The sequence below is a fragment of the Sitophilus oryzae genome, unplaced genomic scaffold (assembly GCF_002938485.1).
Source record: "Sitophilus oryzae breed Bouriz unplaced genomic scaffold, Soryzae_2.0 scaffold_1508_pilon_pilon, whole genome shotgun sequence".
In the NCBI taxonomy this organism is placed as follows: domain Eukaryota; kingdom Metazoa; phylum Arthropoda; class Insecta; order Coleoptera; family Curculionidae; genus Sitophilus; species Sitophilus oryzae.
This window is the reverse complement of record NW_022146179.1, coordinates 561,262-581,862: the sequence shown is the minus strand read 5'-3', so window position 1 is coordinate 581,862 and position 20,601 is coordinate 561,262.

Genomic DNA, 20,601 nt, shown 5'->3' with positions numbered 1-20,601 from the left:
CGATCGGATAACTAGACCAATAAGAGACTAGACGCTAGCATCAGCTGTTCATTCGTACGGCTTTCGTTTGCGCTCCCGTTCGACAATTAGCTAATCCTCAAAGTAAAGCTTGATTTTCATGCATCCGTTGTCCGACGATACGATGATACAATATTAATTATATTGGTTGAATTTAAAGACTTCGAAGAACTTTTGGCTAGAAACGGTTAACCAATCGAAGCCTTTAAATTCAACCAATAAAATTAATATTGTATCGTCGGACAACGGATGCATGAAAATCAAGCTGAAGGGCTAATCGATATTCGGAATTTTGGAGTTGCGCTGTTGCGCCAGTGTCTGCCTATCAGACGAACTTATGTGAAATATACATGGACCGGTTATCTAGTTGTCTCTAACTTGGCTTCAACTCCAACACATTGCAGGGATAGGCGATAATCCGTATATATTTGATATATATATATATATATATATATATATATATATATGGATGACTCCAGCGGCGTGCGGTGAGAATTATAGGCGGGGAAGCGAATCGGTAAAAAAACCTATTTCGAAACATTACTTTTACATTTTCTTAAAAAACTTACCTTTGAAAATTCCGAGGCCAACAAAATAATTTGGATAATTTATTGCAGCCGGTTAACCACTCATATTTGTCGTAAAACCCAACATGAAAATGTCTAGTGAATTTTTTTACCGACTTCTCCACTCTGGTCTCTAAATTGATGGGAACCGTTGGCCTACCAGACTTAATAATGTCACTTTTTTCTTGAAAGTTCCGACTAGAAAATCCCTTTTTTACTACACACATACAACACAAACAAAGTCTAAATTATTGTGCACGCTAGCAGAAGCAGAAGATTGTCGTTCTTGACCCTCCATTACAAACGAAACAGTAAACGCTAAGTTAAATCCGAAAAAAATGCAATATTACCTATAAAATCGCAAGCGAACCCGTACCGATAAATTAAAAGTCGAGGAAGGCGGCCGAAAGATCGCTGCCGTGCCTAGCAACTGTGCGCGATTTTCCGGCTTAAATTTGTCGCTTGCGTTCGAGGTCAATAACACCTACATGAAGGAGGGATAGGCGACCGGCGGCGATTTCCAGGCGCGAATCCATGCAGTATAAGGCTAATTAAGTTTACTACGTTTATGTAAGGTTTCAAATAAATAATTTTAACAAATTAAATTAATCTTTTGTTATAAAATAACAGTATTATTAACGTTTAACTATTTATTTTTTTTATCTTTAAAAAGTTTAGGGAAGCGGTGCTTCCCCCGCTTCCATCGACCGCACGCCGCTGGATGACTCGTATAAATAATATCTACAATAATACCCGAAGATAAAAAAAACGGCGTTAAAGACAGCTGGGCAATAACAATCTATAATAATTTTGGCAAAGGCAAGCCCTAGACGTCATTTACTTGTCCCATACTCTTCTTTATATTTAATGGTGTTACTGCCAGTTGGCCTTAAGAAGGTTGTAACTTATTTTTATATTGAGTAAGAATTATTTTAAAATGGTGCAATTTAAAACTTGGAGAAAAAATTATGTTTTGGAAATAGATTTGTGTGTCTGGAAACGTTCTATTCTTTAATCTTTCTATAATTAGTGTTAATTATTGACATGTTTTGTGTCAATTACATCTAGAGATTGACCTCGCCAAAATTATCATGTATTGTCATTCCCCAGTCGTATTTGACGCCGGTTTTTTTTTCGAGCATACGGTATTTTTATTTATATGTCCCGTTTGCGTTGCGGCAGATTCTGGCCAATCAAATTTTCGAAATTTGGGTTTGCGCATAACGGCAGTACTTCCCTAAAGCCGCGCACAGACTTTAGCACACACATGCTGAGTCGATAGACATACGCATGTTTTGAAATTTCATTCGCAACCTCTCAACCATCTCTCAACGCAGGCTTGATCGTTCGTGAATACACAGAGCGCGCGCGGCGTGAGCCACGGACCGTGGCCCACGATATGGGCTTGGTGCATTTCAGCTGATTTCAAAAAATTCCGATCGCGGCGCTGTATACGGCAGAAATCAGAAATTTTCGCTATGTATTTCACACCGTCCCGGTTACAGTTCATGTTGATCGCATTAAAATAATATTGAAATCGTGGCTTTGTCATAATATATAAGTACTTTAGTTTTTTGCTCGTGCAGTTATTCAGACTATAAAATTCTCAGGTATTGTATTTCCGAAGTCAATTGAAAGTACTGAGACTCTTAATTCCGTTGTCCAGACGATGCCGACGCAGGCACCGAAAAAGACAGTGCCGAAATTAAGAGCCCCAATCCATTCCAACTGACCAGATAAACTATACGAGGTTTGTGTGATGTAACGCTGTTTCGGGTAGTAAAAAATACGTGAAAAAAAATCGAACTAGGCGTTGTGTTGTTTTGTGGCAATTTCAAATGTTAATAAAATTGCCGAAAAAATGTTAACGCGTAAAGGAGAGCGTAATTAGGGCGTTATGGGTGCAATAATATTCAATAACTCAACTTTTTGTGAGTAAACAGTGATTAAAACAACTAGTTATTAAATGTTTTATGAACATCTAAAATTATAATTATATACCTTTAAAAAATTTCGTTATAGCCGAAATAGCCCCAATTATGACCTCATTTTCATAACTGGTGCGTAAAACTATGCTCGCTACCGTAGTTAAATTCATATAAAAAGTTTTTTTAGCTGGAATAATAAATTATAATACAAGTTAGACCTTCTGAAGATATAAAAATATTTACTTTTTTATTTTTATTTTTAGAATTTTCACAAATTTTACTTCCTAACACTTTTAGAATAATTATATAACAAATTTCTCGTATACTCGCTATTTAAGCCCTGTATTTGATGGTGTATGTGTATATACTAGTTGTTTACGATATTCTCCGATGGTGGCAGCACCAAGCCTATATAGCACAGACTCTATTAACGACTCGAAATGAAAAAAACATACAGTAGCTTCTACGTCCCACTAGTCAACTCGCATACCCAACGTTGCCGTTTGTTGTTCCTTAATTTAGCAGTTCTGCACGCACATAAACGATAATCGGTCGGGTATTTCACGGGCACTCTAAACAGAAAAAAAACATTCTAGAGACTAACCAACGCAATCGAAACACGCCTACGGCGTATTTTGGTTGCTCTTACCAGCAACTGTATATAAATAAAATAATAAAAACAGCGGTAAAAAATTACTGTTATATATTTTTCGCCGTTCTTAAAACCGTTTATAAAATAAAGCTACAACAAATTGCAATATTATTCGGTATGTGAGTGGACTAGTGGGACGTTGAAGCTTCCATAATAACCATAGAATAACTAACTGTTTAGTTAGTTATTCTATGTTAGTTAAGAAAAGTATGTGCCACGGCACTGTTTGGTGTATGGAGGCTAGAAGGAGGAGGCGAATCGACAATGGGCATATTTGAAATTTCTGTCCCTACCGTCCCTACTTTAAAGCAAGTTTCTCGGTTTGACACCAGAGGCACTGTAAGCGGGTTAGATTGATCATTTGCATTGTTAGAATACGATTTAACTGTGTTTTTACTAGTTTTCTTTAAAATTTATAGTTATTTAATTAACCAAACCAAACCAAAAAATTATATAATTATATAAGATCTTGCTTCGTACCTGGCTGTATAAGTGGGACTTATAGTGGAAAAAGGGCAAATAAAGAACGGGGTGAAAGAAACCCAAGTCTTTTCAAAGGTATATGTATAAACTATATTTAAAAAATATGGATGATGTTAAGGAAAACATTCAAATTATTACTATAGGTAGTATATTTAAATTAATTAATAGAGATTAATTGAACGAAAATAAATTAAAAAAAAAAAAAAAAAAAAAAAAAAAAATTTTGTTATAAAATAAAAATAATTTCCTCTAGCTGGTGCTAAAATTCCTGTTTGATATGTATTACCACCATTGAATCAGTAGAGGTAATAGTATATTGCTATATAAATAATTTACTTACTCGAGAATTGCTTACATTTAATGAAAAATAAAATAGGTGGGAAGGACTTTTGATTGTGTTAATATAGTATAGGTAATAAGCTTCTTTAATTAATATGTAGGTAATTGTAGCCAGGTATTTAATTTAAATGCTTTTTTTAAATTATATGTTTTTTTTTTTTTTTTTTTTTTTTTTTTTTATTGTATTTTATCTGTATATTTTATTATTAATTTAGTGGAATTAGTCAGTTATTTATATTATTATTATATGTGTTATTAGTTATATTGTCTAAATAATAAATATATTATTATGATTTTTTTTTTTTTTTTGTATATATTATATATATTAAATAAAATTTTTTTTTTTTTTTTTTTAATTCATTAATATTTATTTACAAAAATTACTTACTATTTAGTTGTGATATAATAGGTACATCTTGAATTTAATTTTCTACGAAACAGTGACAATTGCAACCGATAGACTATATTATCGGAATCTCATAAGAAATCAGTATGTGTATTATATTATATGTGTATTGTTTATATAGTATGGGATAGATAAAACTGATCAAAGGGTGCAACAGTAGTGTTCATCTTCACTTTACATTGAAGTTATTCCTGATTAATATTTATTATTATGTTATTAGTTCTGTCAATTGCGGTAAAACCACAACTAGTTTGTTACGAAATAATTGTTGGTGCTTTGGTCAGATATAACACCCTCCGAATGGCATTTTATTTATATAGTATATATATATTATGATTTAAAACAAAAAAAATTTTTTTTTTTTGCGTTTTTTTTTTTTTTTTTTTATATTATTATATAATTAGGTATATTGTATAAGGGTATAGTAAATATGAAGATTATATGCATTTTTTTTATTATATAAAGGTTAGAAAAAATCATTGAGAAGCATTATATTCATAAATCAAAATTATTGTGTGTGATCTCTTTTGTAATATTTGCCTGATCGATTTAACTCTTTCGATTCAAACTTGCCGCCGGAGCCGTCTGTCACCATTTGTTGTTAAGCTGCGTAAGCATTGTTGCCAAAGTTATTTCTTCTTTGTATTGATAATTGGTATGATGAAAAAAAAACGGCGTCCAGTTGGCTTGGAAATGGAATCTGATCGATGAATTCCCCTCTTTTATTATTGTATGTATATGGTAGCATTTCATAGCCATGGGCTGACGCCGTTTTTTCGATCATACGGTACGTTACAGATACAAAAAAAGAGTTGAAACTGAAAGAGTTTTGATTGCGCTGGTTTCAACCTTTTTCGTGAGGGTGTTTAATCTTTTGTTATGTTTTTTTTTATTTAAAATACGATTTTTTTTTTTTTTTTTTTTTTTTTTATATATATATCTATACAGTAGCGCTGTCACGATAAGAACATATTATAACATATAATTAAAAAAAAAAAAAAAAAAAAAAAAAAAAAATTTAATATATATTTAAAAAACAAAAGTTTTTTTTTTTATAATTTAGTTAATTTGTAGTTATAAATAGTCTCGTAGGCAAAATATCAGCTATGGGTAAGAGCAGTTTCTCAGGCAATCGCCTTTTCTTGATTATTCTGTTTAGGTATCTTCCGGCCAGCCCCCCCCCACGTGTTTTTTTTTTTTTAATAAAACCTTTCAAGAAAAAATGAATGAATCTGGCAACGGCCGACAAAAGTTGTTAGGTTAGGTTTTTTTTTTTTTTTTTTTTTTTGATGTTTTTTTTTCATTATTATGTATTTTTTTTTTTTTTTTTTTTAATTTTTATAATGTATTATATTGTATGGTATTATATATATATGTGTATATGTGTGGTATTGCTGACAAGCACCTTTAATGTTTATTAAAATGATTTTTTTTTTTTTTTTTTTTTGAAAATCAATTTCATATATTAGTATATATATATAATAAATCAAACCAAAACAATCAACCATTACTACGCATTTGTCATCAAACAATTTAACTGTTTACAGCTGATTTATCTAACTATAGAGACAGGGGGGTATATTGTTGTTTGTGGTTGGGTATATTTTAAGAAGAAGTGTCAAGTCCATGTTAAATTATGGAAACTGCGTGGCTGCCTGGGTAACTAAATTTTCCGATATGGCGGCTGGGACATTTGACATGACAAGACACTTCAATTACTGAAATCAATTAGAATTATTTCCGTTTCGGTTTAATGGTGGCGCGTATGGTAAATTAGGTTATACTATTGTATAATAACAAAATTACTCAAAAATATTTATTTGGAATTTAGAACAATGTAAATATGCAAATCAACATAATTAAAGAGCTATAAACCCATAACCTATGTATAATATCAAAATATTTAATTTTTTTTTTTTTTTGTTTTTGTTTTTGAATTAGTAAAGTAACAATGCACTGACTTACAGAAACTTGAAGATAAATTAAATGATATACAGCTTCACGGGCGTAAAACTAACTGGAAGCAAGAAAGAGACAACAGGAACCCACGCAAATCCTGGAATCAAAAAAAAAAATATGTAAAAAACATAAATATATGGTACATAAGCTGTTGTGAATATTTTTATATTATGGTAGAGAAAATAGTATATATAAATAGTTTTTTTTTTTTTTTTTTATTGTATTTTAAATAAATCTAAATCCATAGCATTTATTGCATGAAAATACATTATAGGTACCGTATATTATCTGTTATTGTATAATTATAGTATTTATATAATATGTTGCTTAGGTTATATAGTTAGTCTTTAAAGTAGAGATACGGAAAATCCTTGGTAAAGAATATCCCAAATAAATAATAATATATATATTATTATATCTAGTTAATATTCCTATTTTACATATAAGTAAATGGCCGCGGACTACCAGTAGTGCTATCGCGCAGAAACTTCGATTTCATCATTTTCTTCATGTAATTATAATCATTATTTTTAAAGTGTTAACAAGGAACTTTTATATCAAAAAACATCTTTGTACTTATAAAATTTCGCGAAAATGAATAATATAACAAAATTCCCAATCAAATCTAAAACGGCAAAAATTAAAATGGCGCCGACCTTGCCAGAGCTCGGGTATGGTATATATCTTAGGTATATCATCAGAAAAAGAAGAGGACGGCGACGTGCATAAAAATGTTTCGTAACTGAAATTGTACAGAATTATTAGAAATATTCAGATTTTGTCTAGGACAGTCTAGGTCTAGAAGGCCATGCTTTTTGCCTGGGTAGAACCGCGGCAGAACTGTTTCCAATTTTCCGGTTTAATGTCACCCTGGTTCTTACCAGGCAGAGCATGGTCTAGACTGTCCTAGAAAAAATCTGAATATTTCTATATGATTTCTGTCAATTTCAGTTACGGAACCTTTATGCAGTCGGGTCCTCTTTCTTTTGTCCTGTTGTTCAGCCATTGTGTCAATCCTCCGAGGCCTCTGGCAGGTTCGGGCGCCCATTTTAACTTTTTTTTGCCGTTTTAGATTTTGATGGAAGTTTTGGTTGTTGATTATTTCGGCTGAATTTAATAAGTACAAAGATGTTTTTTGATATAAAGTTCCTTGTTAACACTTTAATAAATATATATGCATATTATTACATGAAGAAATGATGAAATCGACGTTACTGCGTGTAGTAGGTATCGGGCCATATTTATGTAAAAATAGGTATATATAAATATAAAAAAACTGTTTTATATTTTTTTTAGCTTTAGATCCCAGGATCTTGGGATATTCTTTGCCAAGGATTTTTCCGTATCTCTTCTTTAAAGACTGATCGGTGAATTTGAGCAATTGAAAGCAATTTACACAAGGTAAATTATGATTATTGAACTATTATTAGCCTACAGCCTATATTAATTATCTACAAGATGAACAGACATGCGTAATTACATATTACATAGATACCTATTATGTATATTTCATAGCAATAATGCTATATATGTAGATTATTTTTAAATACAAATGAGGTATTAGATTAATAAGTATCATATTTTTTTATTCATTTTATTCTTATCAATCCTGTTTGATTTAATTCATAAAGTCTTTATGTACTATATTTATGTTTTTTTTACATATTTTTTTTTTTGATTCCAGGTTTTGCGTGGTTTCCTGTTGTCTTTTTCTTGCTTCCAGTTAGTTTTACGCCCATGAAGCTGTGAAACATTATTTATCTTTCAGTTTTCTGTAAGTCAGTGCATTGTTACTTTACTAATTCACTTTAACACAGCATCTCTGATGTTATTTAAATATTTTGATATTTATACAGTAGTTTATGGGTTTATAGATCTTTAATTGTGTTGATTTGCATATTTACATTGTTCTAAATTCCAAATAAATATTTTTGAGTAATTTTGTTGTATTATTTACTACTAGAAGAAGTAAAAAGTATATTAACCCTCATTTAGGCCCGTATTTATAGTTGCGTCTCGAGACGCCAAGACGGTCTTGGGCTCTTGAGAGCGGAATCCACAGAATACACGAGCAAACCTCATTTTGGAGATTGCGATTTTCATTTTGGAGATTGTCATTTTGGATAGTTTATGTGATCTGTGATGCTTTCTTAACCCCAACTTTTTTTTTGTAACAACAAGTGAATCCCTTGTGAAAATCCGTTTTGGTCTAATTAACAGTTTTTGAATATGTTAAGAAGAGTTTGAAGATATTTTGGACCATGTGGAAAGAAGAAAATCGTCTTCGAGTTCCAAAAAGATATATACTGGATGCAGGAAATCAATAGAAATGTTTAGCGAGGGGGGATTTATGCCGATATAGGTTTAACAAGACCAGAAAGGCTACAATTACAGAAAATATTTTACCTCGTTATAAATGAAGAACTGCAAAAACCTACCAATCTCGGTTTACCCATTCTCCCGTTATTCATTAACTTGACTTGTAATTTTTCAGATGGTAAATGGGGACTTGCGTGGTGTTAGCCAACCTACAATACGCCAGATAATCAAGAAATCAATGCAATAAATGTGGAAGTATCTTAAACTTGCAAAAGTTTTTTTAACGTCTAAATGTTAGTCCCAAAAGGGAAATTATGGATATTATAGTTGGATATCCAGGATCAAGTCATGATAGTGTTATATTCCATCCAAGTAATTTAAGAATGCTAATGGAAAGGTGTGATATTCCTGGTTTACTTCTTGGAGACAATGCTTATAGATGTAGGCCATTTTTATTGACTCCTGTTCTACAGCTAGGTAATTAACAAGAAACCAGGTATAACTTTGCCCATAGAAGAACGCGAAATGTGAAAGGCTATTTGGGACTTGGGAAAAACTTCTTCCATTTCTCCGAGGTTTAAAAAACAACTGTTGCTATTATTTGTGCAACAGATGTTCTTCATAATATTGGTTTAAAGGGAAAATTTAGATACAATTTTGAAGATGCTAATTTACACATTCATTATAAATAACAGGAAGAGCGGTTTAGATTTTTTGAAGAAATCTTATTCAACATTTTGCAAATTAATGTATTAATTGTATTAATTTTGTTTTTTTTTTTTTTTTTTTTTTTTTTTTTTTTTTTTTTTTTTTTTATTTTAAATAAGTACTATATAAATAATTTATTTACTTTTCTATAGTGTTAAGTTAGTATTTTATATATTTACATGTAACATAATTGTAAGTAATTACTTATAGTCTTTATTAGTTTCTTAAAAAATAACTGTTTTTTCTATACTTAATAATATACTTGATTTCTTAGTAGTTTTACGCTCACTATGACCAGACAGCTAAGTGCTTGTTTTAACTGGTCACAGAATTTTCCCACTATACTTAAAAACTAAAAAAATAAAAACTTTTTTAAATTTTCATATTAAATAGGTAAACCACGATTGGTAGGTTTTTGCAGTCTTCAGATTACTAGAGGTAAAATAGTTTCTGTATTGTAGCTTGCTAAACCTATATCGGTATTTAAATTCCCCCACGCTAAACATTTCTATTGGATTTCCTGCATCCCTTAATGTATCGTTTTGGAACTCGAAGACGATTTTCTTCTTCCACATGGTCCAAAATATCCTTAAACTCATCTAACATATTCAAAACTGTTTAATCCGACAAAACCTTTGACAAAACGGATTTACAAAGGGATTTATTTTGTTTACTAAAAAAGTTAGGTTAAGAAACTATCCACAGATCACATAAACTATCCAAAATGAAAATCGCAATCTCCAAAATGACGTTTGCTCGTGTATTCTGTGGATTCCGCTCTCAAGAGCCCAAGACCCTTGCCCAAGACCGTCTTGGCGTCTCGAGACGCAACTATAAATACGGGCCTTAAACCTCCTGAACAGCCCGCCATTAAAATCCGGAAACGGAAATAAATTTCATAAAATTGAAATTGTCAATTCATTGACAAAGACACTTTATTGACAAAGTGTCTATGTTATGTCAAATGTCCCAGCCGCCATATCTGAAAATTAGTTACCCAGGCAGCCACGCTGTTTCCATAATTTAACATTGACTTGACACTTCTTCTTGTATTTATTATTTTATGGATTGAACTGGTGATATTTGTTGCTGGAAATTCTATCTTTTTTGTACAACAGTTATAGGGAAGATTTATTTTAGCAGCTTATATTTTTCTTCGGTCGTGTATGCACTAAAAAGAACCATATAATGAAACAATTTTATAATACACAACTTAAAAAAAGGAATACTATAAACCGGCATCTCTGAATATACTAACATTCTAAACTTACTTTTCAAAAACTCAATTTAAGGTTTTGTTATTCACAATTTTAGCCGACGCATCATTTTTTCAATAGAAAAAACACCGTTTGTAAAAGCCCCTAAATCTGGTAAAAATTATGCCCAAATCATTAACTGAACTCATATAATTTATAACCAAAATAGTAATTCTTGCGCCATAAAGAAGCTGTGTATTTCTCAATCTGTCGGATCACATGCGCCCCTAACGGCGATTTTTGAACTTCATTTAGATCTCAAAAACTGGGCCCATAATTTTTTCGTTCGATTCGCCTCCTACTTCTAGCCTCCATAGTTTGGTGATATCTTTCTAGGTTAGTATCTTTGAATAAGAAGACAAAGGAACATATCAAAAAACTTAGGTCCACCGCGATGGGACTCAAATATGGCCGACTTAAATTCCGGTTTATCAGTGCCGTTCTAATTTTATTTAAAAAATGTAAATTTTTTTTTTTTTTTTTTTTTTTTTTTTTTTTTTTTTTTTTTTTTTTTTTTTTTTTTAAATTTCTATAAAGTTTGACCTTGACGGAGCCATTATTGTTTCCTAGTCAGGGCCGGTTTAAAACGTATCAAAAAATTCTCTCAGAAATAGACAGGGTCGTCATTAAAAAAATACTGTAATTGACTGAACTGAAATTTTACTTTAGCACAATACTTTTGTCCAACAAATGAATCGTTAACCGCGCATACTTCTCGACAAGTAATGAAAAATCAATTAAATATTTTACTGTAGAGAATAGACAATTAAATTAAAAACTGCAACTAACAAAACATGCCAGAGTTACAAACAAGAATTAAAGATCCAATAGAATATTTATTGAACAATATAAAGAGGCTACGTACAAATTATGCCCATCAATGGGCTTCAGCAAGTTTTATTAATATTCAAATTTCACGAATTAATAAATCCACATTTTTTTTTTTTTTTTTTTATTTTTTTTATGGCAGGAAACAAAGTAGGTACGCGCCTTGTAATTTATACGGTTACAAAGTGTATTGGTAAACATTTAAAATTCAAATGAACAGAACGCACTTGTACTTTTTGTGGGCCTTATTTATATCTTCAAAATGTATTGTTACTTAATTTTAAGATATACTCATTTTAAATTTACTTTTATATTATATTTAAATTTAATGTATATGATTTTTTAATTTAATTTTTAATGTCTAGATACATCATTAAATTTTACTAAATATTTACTAAATATTAGTAACTATTAAAGTTTGTTAAGATTTTTAATTAGATCTTCCTATTTAGCTGAATGTCCTTAATATGTTTTATTAACTACTGTGTTTTTTTTTTTCACAACTAAAATATGTTTTAAAATTAATTCAATCACGTATATACATACCTAATAGGATCTCTAGGAAAAAGAAACTTTTATATTTTGAACAACAACATAAAACTACTAAACAATTATATTACATTATACATAATAATAGCTCCCGTATATAGCGTTTGACGCTTTGGGAGGGTAGCAAGGTACAGCTTTGCCATACTAGAGCCGTACGGTATACAAGGAAGGATGAATCCTAAAAGGAGGGTAATGTGGTTAGCACTTAGGGCTAGCACTAATACGTTTCAACCGCCTATTATTTTCTCGAAATTTCGCGTTTCCTCAGGATTGTGAATCCAAGTACTCATTTAAAAGGCTGAGTCCGACCTAGGTAACCCAACCTATTTTTATTTTAATAACATTGTGGCTGAATGAAATGCCGGGTGTGGGATTCGAACCCACTACCTTGAGATTGGTAGACGAGAGCCTGTACCTCAACGCCACCGGGCACCTTTTTGCAATTATAATACATAAGAAACGAAAATAAAACTAGGTAAAACTACGGCATATAAATCACACGGCAGGCTAAGGGTACGAACATAGTGGAGGCAGGTTTCTGCTTTCCGGCAACCAGCGCCGTCTCTGGGGACCTATTCTTGACCACTCGCATCTTCAAATATCGCTCGCATCTCGCATCTCCTAAAAAGCCATATAACAATACACAGATGCGTAACTTTGCGTATTTGCATCACGTGTATTGTTTATGGCTATTTCGGAGATGCCAGAAGGATTCGGAAGTAGATAATTAAGAGGAAAATTTTACCTGATTAACTAACCTCTAACCTAACCAAACCATATGCAAACGCCGCGCCCGTCTCGCCGGGGCCGCACATAGATGTATTTGGTCTATAACCTGGCCAAAAGTGATATTTTTTTATTTTCCATTTTTTAATCTACTGAATCAATCTTAATACTAAATGTTAAGCACGTTTTTTAGTTATTAGCTTTTTTAAGTCGTATGTTGACTATCAAATAATAATATCTTTCCAGTTAAAAGTATGCAATTTATCTTGCGTGTATTCCTGAATTATTTCTAAGATTATAAAAATAGTGGATTGTTTGTAGTTGCTTTTGTTGTAAAATTGTTTATAATAAATGTCATGATGGATATAGAGCCAGCTTTGTTTGTTTGCTTTTTTCTGTTTTTATGCCATATTTTTATTTTGAAACGTTTTTTTTTTTTTTATTCTAATTTTTTTTATAATGTTTTATATTTAAAATATCAGCTGCATTTTTATAAGGTGTAATGACTATTCGGCAACATTCCGCATGGAAATTAGTATCCGTTTAATGCTTAAAGTCTCCAGCATTGGAATATCACAAAAAATCTTGCACCAATATTCTGCCACTGCAAAAAAAACATTGATTTAAATAGATTCTTAAAGGAATTGTTTTTCTTTACCTATTCACCATCCTCGCTCAAAATAGTTATAATATACAATTACTTCTTGTTTCTACGCATCCTCATCAATTGCTTTTGGTTTTGCACAGATGGCCCTATTTGATCGGTGGAAAGGTTTTCAGAGTAGAGGAAAAATTATTGTGTAGGAAAAACAAAATGGGGTTCCATATAAGCAGCCTCTCCTTAAATTTTTTTAAAATAAAATTAATAATTACTGCAAAAAGCAAAAAAATCATAACATAATTTTGGCAACTTTTTGTTTGTTTAAAGTTCTTAATACCGGTGGCGGCTAGGACCGGCGTCCCTGTGCGCCGTCCGCGTTGCAGCGCGTGCAAAAGCAGAATTAAATAAGATTTTCGTTCGGTAAAAGCGAGAAAGCCGATGAACGCTGGTTGACGGTGCCTGCCTGGTTTCACTGTGAACTAGCCGATTTGATAACACGCTTTAATTTTACAAGGTTATAAGCGCGAGGCGGCGCGGCGCGGCGCGGAGCGGCGCTACTATGTAACCATAAACAGGGTGTCCCAGAAATACCAGTGCAATTATTTTAACTTAACTGGTAGTATAGTTCACCCCAGAAACACGCCTACTGAGGTTTTTTTCTAAATATTTTTTTTTTGAAAATTCGGAATTTTTTGAAATATTTTTTGGGAATATCTTTGCAACTTTTTTTTTTAGTTTTTATTAAAAAAAATAATTTTTGAAATAATGGCAACATAGGTAGTAGATTAATTTACAGGAAAGAAATCCAGAAAAGAACCACTGGATCTTTTGCAAACAATCTCGAAGTATTGGAAAGAAGTATTAAGGACTAAGAAATATTGACTACAATAAAACGACGGAAAAGCAGCATATTTTGGTAATATTTTTCGATAACCTAAACAAATATATTTTCCTACAGCTGATCGTTGAGGGAAAGATTGAAGGACGACGCAACGAGGCATCGGGCGTAAAAGGTTTTTCTGGTTGCGGAATTTGCGCCAGTGGTTTAATATAGGAGAAGCCAGTGCAATTATCCGTTTGGCTCAAGACAAGGAGGAATTCCAATTGATGGTCGCCAAACTCCGATGAGGAGAAGGCACATGAAGAAGAAGTTTCTCAAAATTTTAGCAAAAATAATTTTTTTTTGGGAAATTTTCAAAGCAAAATAACTCCATTATTTTGGACTTATTTTGAAAAACGATTAAAGAGAAAATATTTTTCTTTTTTATCGAGTCTTTAAATTAATATGTAGGTATATTGTAGCAGGTATTTATTTAGAATGCATTTTTTAAATTTATAATTCTTTGTGTTCTTGATATAACATGTTCCTGTTATATTTTTGGTATATAGGTGCTAAATTGTATATTAAATTTGTTATATACTGTATATTTTATTTATTAAATTTAGTGGAATTAGTCAGTTAATAAAAACAGAAGTTGTAATGTATTAATATTGCTAAATAAATAAATATATATTATTATGATGAAATAAGTCAGTGTATATACATATTTACAACTCTTTTAAAATAAATTGAGTTCATTATTTATTCATTAATATTTTTATTTACCAAAATTTACCTTTACAATTATTAGGTGACGTTGAATATAATAGGTACATCTTGAATTTAATTGTCTATGAAACAGTGACAATTTGCAAAACTTTGCTAATGACATTATTAAAACTTAAATTCGGAAAATCTAAAGAAAAAAACATAATGGACACAGGAAACATTTCAGCTTAATGTACCTATTTTCTGGCTTCAGCTATAAAAAGTTATGGGATAGATAACACTGATCAAAGGGTGCAACAGTAGTGTTCATCTTCACTTTCCATTGAAGTTATTTCTGATAAAATACTTTTAATAATTTCGTAATTCAGTTTCTGTCAATTGCGGTAAAACCACAACTAGTTTGTTACGAAAGTTTTAATGTTTATTAAAATGATATCCCACTGAACTGCTTGTAAACATATCAATTTCAAATATTTTATAGAAAACTATTAATAAATCACTAACACAATCACACCATAAACTATTTAATTCGCATTTGTCATCAAGTAACAATTACTGTTTACAGCTGTTTACATCAAATCAAAGATTGAACTGGTGATATTTGTTGCTGGAAATTCTATCTTTTTGTACAACAGTTCTAGGTAAGATTTATTTTAGCAGCTTATATTTTCTTCGGTCGTGTATGCACTAAAAAGAACCATATAATGAAACAATTTTATAATAACAACTTAGAAAAATATCTAAAACCGACATCTGATATAACCTAACTTCTAACTTACTGTTCAAACTCAAATTTAAGGTTTTGTATTCACAATTTTAGCCACGCACATTGTTCAATTAGAAAAAACACGTTTCTAAAAGCTAAATCTGGTAAAAAATATGCCCAAATATTAACTGAACTCTATAATTTATAACAAAATAATGTTCTTGCCATAAGAAGCTGTGTATTTCTCAATCTGTCGGATCACATGCGCCCCTAACGGCGATTTTTGAACTTCATTTAGATTTCAAAAACAGGGCCCATAATTTTTGCGTTCGATTCGCCTCCTCCTTCTAGCCTCCATAGTAACCAGTGTCGTAGTTTTTTCAGCGACAACACACAGTTACGGCAGATTCGAGTCAGTAGCGTGCGGCTTAATTTATTTTGATTTTTTCTTGAGTGATATATTTTGTTTTTGTTGTTTTATTTTTGTTTATTATGTGATATATTTGGTTTTTCTAGTATTATTTTCGTTCTTATGTAATATAGTTGTCAATAGGTGCCCGGTGGCGTAGAGGTACAGGCTCTCGTCTACCAATCTCAAGGTAGTGGGTCCGAATCCCACACCCGGCATTTCATCAGCCGATAATTTTTATTAAAATAAAAATGGTTTGGTACCTAGGTCGACTCAGCCTTAAATGTGTATTTGGGATTCTGTGAGGTAATAGGCGGTTTGAAGCGTGAGTGCTAGCCACATTGCAGCAACTGTACCGAACGGCTCTGGTAATAGTGGCAAGAAGCTGTGGCCTTGCTACACCCAGGCGTCAAACGCTATGCTCTGGGGCTGGCAATATTATTATTATTATGTAATATAATTTGTTTTTAGTAGTTTATTTTGTTGTTCAATAAAAGTTTATTTCTGTTTCCTAGAGATCCTGTGGGTATGTATATACCTAATAGGATCAATATATATATGTATATATGTGATTAATTATTTGAACATATTTAGTTGTGAAAAAAAACAGTAGTATACATATTAGGACAATCAGCTAAATAGGAAGATCTAATTAAAAATCTTAGCAAACTTTAATATTAGTAAGATTTAATCAAATATTTAGTAAATAAAATTTAATGTTATCTAGAATCTAGACATTAAAAATTAAATTTAAAAATCATTATATTATTCATTTAAATATAATTATAAAATAAATAAAATGAGTATATCGAAAAATAAGTTAACAATACATTTTAGGGCAAGAACATGGGCAATTGCAGCTAACTGAGAAGACTTGATTGAAGATTTAAATAAGGCCCACAAGTATAGGTTGTGTTCTGTTCACTTTGAATTTAAAATGTTTACCAATTCACTTTGTAACCGTATAAAATACAATGCGGTACCTACTTTGTTTTTGGTTTGGTTTCTCAAAAAAGTTTCTCAAAAAAATATTTTTTGGATTTATTAATTTGTGAAATTTGAATATTAATAAAATTTGCTACGCCCATTGATGGGTATAATTTGTACGTAGCCTCTTTATAGTTCAATAAATATTTTATTGGTATTTCTTTAATTCTTGTTTGTAACTCATGGCATGTTTTTGTTAGTTGCATGTTTTTAATTTTAATTGTCTATTCTCTACAGTAAAATATTTAATTGATTTTTTCATTTTTACTTTTCGAGAAGTATGCGCGGTTAACGATTCATTTGTTTGGACAAAAGTATTGTAAATAAAATTCAATTTTTTTTTTTTTTTTTTTTTTTTAATACGACCCTGTAGTATTTTCTGAGAAATTTTTTGATACGTTTTAATCCGGCCCTGACTAGGAAACGATAATGGCGCCGACAAGGTCAAATTTTATAGAAATTTTAAACAATGGAATCTGAGCAAAGTTGGCGTGCCGATTGTTTTATGTGCCGTGGTAAAACTATGATGTAGGGTAGACGTGGGGTAGACTCAATATTTTTATTTTTATTTTACGTTGTGAATAAATGTTGGTAGTTATTAAAATTGTTATAAAAACATATTATAATAAAAATAGATAAGTTTTAATAATTATTTATTAACACAAACATCCGATACGCTACTGAAGCAGGTAATCTGGTAAATCAAATTGTGTGACGTATCTAAATTCTTTGACATCTAATCTTTGACAAGTAGTAAATAAAAGCAAAAATGCAAGAAAAAATATATAATAAATATATAATTAGATAATTTAAGTGAATTTCATAAATGATCGGTTTACTACACGTATGTATATTATATAGTCACTTACTAGCGAAAAGTTGTTCCATTATTTCACTCGATTTTTGCCGAGATCTACCGCACGCTACACAACCAACTATTTTAGAGTCTTTTTCGTATGGAGTGTAGAGGCTGGTAGGCTGGTAGAGGGGGTAGAGGTAAGGAGAAATAGCTCTCGGGACTTTTATTGAAGAAGTGGTCACAAAATGGGAAGAATAAGGGTTCGCCAAATAACCACAGTGGCGCTAAAAATGCTAAAAACGCATGAATCTAAAAAATGAGAAGTAACCATAGATAAGAGAATAAAAATAAATATAACCAAACCACACCAAACATTACCCAAAAAAATTTTGTTTTTAGTTTTCAGACAGAGTTTTTGAATATAAAATAATTATTGTTTATCAATATTTTGTGCTTTATTTATTATTTAACAATGGTTAAAGTGTGTGTGGTGCGAAGTTGATTAGACATGATGGAAAAATAAGAGCAAAGGCAAAGCTTACGGTATGTAAAATACATAATATAATTCAGTAATGTATTATTTGTATTATGTATGTAAAGTGAGTCAATCAAAAGTGTAGTAAACATTTTCGTAAGATTATTGACATACATGTTTTACAAAGTATATTTTACAATCCTTTTTATAAAGTTACAACCTAAAATTTATTTTTAATGATTTTAAAGTTTGACAAACATGCACAAATTGTTGGCATTTTTTTAAATAAAAAGTTTTAATTTGATTGTGTTGTTAAGAATTGTACTAAAATAGTAAATACACAAAGGTACTTTCAAGAAATATAGTTAACTGTAAGTGCTCTATTTTAATAATCTATCAAAAAATCAAAATCATCAGGATAATATTAGGTATTGATTTTCAGACAAGAATTAGATTAGAGCGATGGTTAAAAGCATTTAGATATTGCTTTGAAATCTAAGGTAAGGTATGGCAGTTTCATTTTAAAGAACAAGATGTTAAAGTTTGTGATAAAATTGTCATCAGAAATACTATCCACTTCAGTATTTACATAGGAAAATGTTGGAGGATGAAGCTCTACCTACTGCCTTAGGTTAATTTAAATTCTGAATTGCAACAGCAGCAACAAGCAAGAAGGTCACCATTAAATGAATATTATACACATAAGTATTATTATACACAGAAAAATAATGTTATACACATAATATTAACATTTGTAGAGCAATAACACAATAACAAACCAAAATATGAACACCAGCTTAACTAAAAACAGAACCATTAAATGAATATTATACAGTAAGTACAATTTTAGTCGAATAAAAAGCAGCGTCAGCGATGCCTATGAAATGAAGATTGCTGTCATTTTATATGTAAAATGATATGGAGAATGTCATCGAGATGTTCATTTCAAGCCAACTGGACGCCGTGTTTTTGATGATACAGTATTATTATACACATAAATAATAATATATACACATAAACATTCCTTGATAAAGATCAACATTTTGTAGAGCAATAACAGCATCAAATAATGGAAGTAATGGACCCTACTGCTCAAATCATAAACAAAATTTCAGCATTACCACTTTATTGGTTATATCAATAAAAGAAATTATTGAGTTTATGAGTCTAGATCCTACAAGCAAGCAGATCTATCACATAATTTAAAATGAAGATTTATCTATTATATATGTATAAACACTTTGCATCTTTTATTCAATGTTGTCATGAATTAACAAATTGCAGGTAATTTATTCTAATAATGAAAAAGAAACTTTGGATCAAAAAATATTTTCTTCTGATGAGGTTTATGAATATTAAAGTCTGTTGGAAGTTTGGCCATTATGTGTTGGTATACAATTTATTTATGATGTAATGCTGGATTCAGAGTTCCGTAGCCGTAAGACGTAAGCCGTATCGTTAAGACGTAAGGGATATCGACCTTCACAATCATATGATTGCGTTCATAGATCTCCGTATGCCGTAAGCCGTATGCCGTAAGACGTAACAAATGAACCAATTTTAATTCTTACGTTACGTCTTATCGAATCGAGTGTTGTGGCTGGGTTCGGTACTCGGTAGCATTTGTAACTTTATAATATATTTCACAGATATTTCACTTCGGCAACGAAAATATAATTGTCCGTGTCCATTTTAGTTCAATTAATTAATAATAACAAAATAAATAACGAGTATTATAGTTTTATTTACAACATTCACAGCCCAAACAACAACATAACCTATTAAAAACGGTAATGCGCACGCTTACGATGAAGTTATCGTTACGTCTTACGGCAACTATGAATGGCTTTCCTTGCGTCTTAAGTCTTACGGCTAACGATACGGCTTACGTCTTACGGCTACGGAACTCTGAATCCAGCATTACAGTAGTTAAACTATCTGAGTACAAAACATGTTTAAAATCCACTATTCGTAATGAATGGCAACTACCAACTTGAGAGAAAGCTAAGAGAAAGGTTCTATTGGGTGGACTACAAGGAAAAGGGACATATACATGAGGATCTGGAAGGGCTATAACATTACGTCTCAAGCCATGGAACAATAGGAAACGAAATTCAAAGGAGAATATTACAATACGTGGGATGCAAATTATAGTGCAAAGGAATTGAGAAAAGGTATTAAATAGTTAGATTATGATAGTTAAACCATCCGACTACCAAATATATTTAAAATACACTATTCTGAATGAATAGCAACTACCAACTTGGGAGGAAGCTGCGAGAACGATTCTATTGGGTGAACATGTGTGAACAACGATTCTATTGAAGGAAGACATGAG